Genomic DNA, 4,935 nt, shown 5'->3' with positions numbered 1-4,935 from the left:
GAGTGGTAAACTTAACTTGCTTGAATGTGGCGTTAACTTAGACTGCTTTGCGGTTTACCTAGTTTGCTGCACTGTGTCGTTAACCTAGTGTGCTACACAGTGTGGTTAACTTAGTTTGCTGCACTGTGTGGTTAACTTAGTTTGCTGCACTGTGTGGTTAACTTAGTTTGCTGCACTGTGTGGTTAACTAAGTTTGCTGCACTGTGTGGTTAACTTAGTTTGCTGCACTGTGTGGTTAACTTAGTTTGCTGCACTGTGTGGTTAACTTAGTTTGCTGCACTGTGTGGTTAACTTAGTTTGCTGCACTGTGTGGTTAACCTAGTTTGCTGCACTGTGTTGTTAACCTAGCTTGCTGCACTGTGTGGTTAACCTAGTTTGCTGCACTGTGTGGTTAACTAAGTTTGCTGCACTGTGTGGTTAACCTGGTTTGCTGCACTGTGTGTGGTTAACCTAGCATTAACCTGGTTTGCTGCATTGTGTGGTTAACCTGGTTTGCTGCACTGAGTGGTTAACCTAGCTTGCTGCACTGTGTGGTTAACCTAGTTTGCTGCACTGTGTGGTTAACTAAGTTTGCTGCACTGTGTGGTTAACCTGGTTTGCTGCACTGTGTGGTTAACCTAGCATTAACCTGGTTTGCTGCACTGTGTGGTTAACCTGGTTTGCTGCACTGAGTGGTTAACCTAGCTTGCTGCACTGTGTGGTTAACCTAGTTTGCTGCACTGTGTGGTTAACTAAGTTTTCTGCACTGTGTGGTTAACCTGGTTTGCTGCACTGTGTGGTTAACCTAGCTTGCTGCACTGTGTGGTTAACCTAGTTTGCTGCACTGTGTGGATAACCTAGTTTGCTACACTGTGTGGTTCACATAAGTTTGATGCACTGTGTGGTTAACCTAGTTTGCTGCACTGTGTGGTTAACTTTGTTTGGTGCACTGTGTGGTTAACCTAGTTTGCTGCACTGTGAGGTTAACCTAGTTTGCTGCACTGTGTGGTTAACCTAGTTTGCTGCACTGTGTGGTTAACCTAGTTTGCTGCACTGTGTGGTTAACTTAGTTTGCTGCACTGTGTGGTTAACCTAGTTTGCTGCACTGTGTGGTTAACCTAGTTTGCTGCACTGTGTGGTTAACCCAGTTTGCTGCACTGTGTGGTTAACCTAGTTTGCTGCACTGTGTGGTTAACTTAGTTTGCTACACTGTGCAGTTAACCTAGCATGCTGCACTGTGTGGTTCACATAAGTTTGCTGCACTGTGTGGTTAACCTAGCATGCTGCACTGTGAGGTTATCCTAGTTTGCTGCACTGTGTGGTTAACTTAGTTTGCTACACTGTGTGTTTAACGTAGCATGCTGCACTGTGTGGTTAACCTAGTTTGCTGCACTGTGTGGTTAACTTAGTTTGCTGCACTGTGTGGTTAACTTAGTTTGCTACACTGTGTACTTAACCTAGCATGCTGCAGTGTGAGGTTATCCTAGTTTGCTGCACTGTGTGGTTAACCTAGTTTGCTGCACTGTGTGGTTAACCTAGTTTGCTGCACTGTGTGGTTAACCCAGTTTGCTGCACTGTGTGGTTAACCTAGTTTGCTGCACTGTGTGGTTAACTTAGTTTGCTACACTGTGCAGTTAACCTAGCATGCTGCACTGTGTGGTTCACATAAGTTTGCTGCACTGTGTGGTTAACCTAGCATGCTGCACTGTGAGGTTATCCTAGTTTGCTGCACTGTGTGGTTAACTTAGTTTGCTACACTGTGTGGTTAACCTAGTTTGCTGCACTGAGTGGTTAACCTAGTTTGCTGCATTGTGAGGTTAACCTAATTTGCTGCACTGTGTGGTTAACCCAGTTTGCTGCACTGTGTGGCTAATCTAGTTTGCTGCACTGTGTGGTTAACCTAGTTTGCTGCACTGAGTGGTAAACCTAGTTTGCTGCACCGTGAGATTAACCTAGTTTGCTGCACTGTGTGGTTAACCTAATTTGCTGCACCGTGAGGTTAACCTAGTTTGCTGCACTGAGTGGTTAACCCAGTTTGCTGCACTGTGTGGCTAATCTAGTTTGCTGCACTGTGTGGTTAACCTAGTTTGCTGCACTGAGTGGTAAACCTAGTTTGCTGCACCGTGAGATTAACCTAGTTTGCTGCACTGTGTGGTTAACCTAATTTGCTGCACCGTGAGGTTAACCTAGTTTGCTGCACTGAGTGGTTAACCTAGTTTGCTGCACTGTGTGGTTAACCTAGTTTGCTGCACTGTGTGGTTAACCTAGTTTGCTGCACTGTGTGGTTAACCTAATTTGCTGCAGTGTGGTTAACCTAGTTTGCTGCACTGTGTGGTTAACCTAGTTTGCTGCACCGTGAGGTTAACCTAGTTTGCTGCACTGTGTGGTTAACCTAGTTTGCTGCACTGAGTGGTAAACCTAGTTTGCTGCACCGTGAGATTAACCTAGTTTGCTGCACTGTGTGGTTAACCTAATTTGCTGCACCGTGAGGTTAACCTAGTTTGCTGCACTGTGTGGTTAACCCAGTTTGCTGCACTGTGTGGTTAACCTAGTTTGCTGCACTGTGTGGTTAACCTAGTTTGCTGCACTGTGTGGTTAACCTAGTTTGCTGCACTGTGTGGTTAGCCTAGTTTGCTGCAGTGTGGTTAACCTAGTTTGCTGCACTGTGTGGTTAACCTAGTTTGCTGCACCGTGAGGTTAACCTAGTTTGCTGCACTGAGTGGTTAACCTAGTTTGCTACACTGTGTGGTTAACCTAGTTTGCTGCACTGTGTGGTTAACCTAGTTTGCTGCACTGAGTGGTTAACCTAGTTTGCTGCACTGTGTGGTTAACCTAGTTTGCTACACTGTGTGGTTAACCTAGTTTGCTGCACTGTGTGGTTAATCTAGTTTGCTGCACTGTGTGGTTAACCTAGTTTTCTGCACTGAGTGGTTAACCTAGCTTGCTGCAATGTGTGGTTCACCTAGTTTGCTGTACTGTGAGGTTAATCTAGTTTGCTGCACTGAGTGGTTAACCTAGCTTGTTGCACTGTGTGATTAACCTAGTTTGCTGTACTGTGAGGTTAATCTAGTTTGCTGCACTGTGTGGTTAACCTATTTTGCTGTACTGTGAGGTTAATCTAGTTTGCTGCACTGTGTGGTTAACCTAGTTTGCTGCACTGTATGGTTAACCTAGTTTGCTGCACTGTGAGATTAACCTAGTTTGCTGCACTGAGTGGTTAACCTAATTTGCTGCACTGTGTGGTTAACTTAGTTTGCTGCACTGTGTGGTTAACTTAGTTTGCTGCACTGTGTGGTTAACCTAGTTTGCTACACTGTGTGATTAACCTAGTTTGCTGCACTGTGTTATTAACCTAGCATGCTGCACTGAGTGGTAAACTTAACTTGCTTGACTGTGGCGTTAACTTAGCCTGCTGTGCGGTGTGGTTAACCTAGTTTGCTACACTGTGTGGTAAACTTAACTTGCTTGACTGTGGCGTTAACTTAGCCTGCTGTGCGGTGTGGTTAACCTAGTTTGCTGCACTGAGTGGTAAACTTAACTTGCTTGACCGTGGCGTTAACTTAGCCTGCTGTGCTATATGGTTAATCTAATTTGCTGTACTGTGTCATTAACCTAGTTTGCTGCACTGTGACGTTAACCTAGCATGCTGCACTGAGTGGTAAACTTAACTTGCTGGACTGTGGCGTTAACTTAGCCTGCTGTGCTGTGTGGTTAACCTAGTTTGCTACACTGTGTGGTTAACTTAGTTTGCTGCACTGTGTGGTTAATCTAGTTTGCTACACTGTGTGGTTAACTTAGTTTGCTGCACTGTGTGTTAACTTAGTTTGCTGCACTGTGTGGTTAACTTAGTTTGCTACACTGTGTGGTTAACTTAGTTTGCTACACTGTGTGGTTAACTTAGTTTGCTGCACTGTGTGGTTAACCTAGTTTGCTACACTGTGTGGTTAACTTAGTTTGCTGCACTGTGTGGTTAACTTAGTTTGCTGCACTGTGTGGTTAACCTAGTTTGCTACACTGTGTGGTTAACTTAGTTTGCTGCACTGTGTGGTTAACCTAGTTTGCTACACTGTGTGGTTAATCTAGTTGACTGAGCTGAATAGTTAACATAGTTTGCTACACTGTGTGGTTAACCTAGTTTTCTAACTGTGCTGTTAATCTAGCTTGCTGCACTGTACTGTAAACCTAAATTGCTACACCGAGAAGTTAACCTACCTTGCCGCACTATGCACTAATTTAAAACAACAAATCCATGACCCACACCCAATTTTGTACAAACATGAAACGCCAGACATGAAGTCTATATTATTTCATTAAGTAAAAGTCCTGTAGCGGATTGTTTGAATTTCATGAAAACAAAACATTTCACATGTATTGCCTGGGAGCAACATCGAACATGTTGCATCAATTGTGGTGCTTTACACAAAACTCATTCAGTCAATTGTGAAAAAGATATTTATTGCTGGAAAAATTTAATCACCTGATCATCATCCTATGAGTAGGGTAAATTATTGGTGGTATTGGTGGTGCTGGTGGTAGGGGGGGGGGGGTGATGCTGTAGTTGAGAACATTTTTTGCAATGAAATCAGATTACCAGTTTGCATTCATCCATCATGATTACAACTTCCCATTGTGCATTTCTAACTAGGAAGGGAATTATCACTAATGTGAATTTGAATTAATGTGTTGTGATTGATTTATTCTATTTTATTTTATTTATTTGTTGCTACCCTGTTAAAGCAGGGGCTCACTTTTACAAGGAGCTGCAAAATTAAAGATACATTTCTTAAAATAAGTACAAGAAATACTGTTATAGATAAAGAAAAATAACATATAACAAAATTAATATTAGTACAATAAAAATAACATTACAATCTACTTATTAGTTTAAAAATGTTGTTCTAAAGTCCATGGCATCAACTAAAAATTCTTTCATAAGTTTGTCTATGGTGTAACATA

The sequence above is a fragment of the Saccoglossus kowalevskii genome, chromosome 18 (assembly GCF_978046115.1).
Source record: "Saccoglossus kowalevskii chromosome 18, keSacKowa6.1, whole genome shotgun sequence".
NCBI classification, from domain to species: Eukaryota; Metazoa; Hemichordata; class Enteropneusta; family Harrimaniidae; genus Saccoglossus; species Saccoglossus kowalevskii.
The sequence above is the reverse complement of the archived record's forward strand: the minus strand, read 5'-3'. Positions refer to the sequence as shown.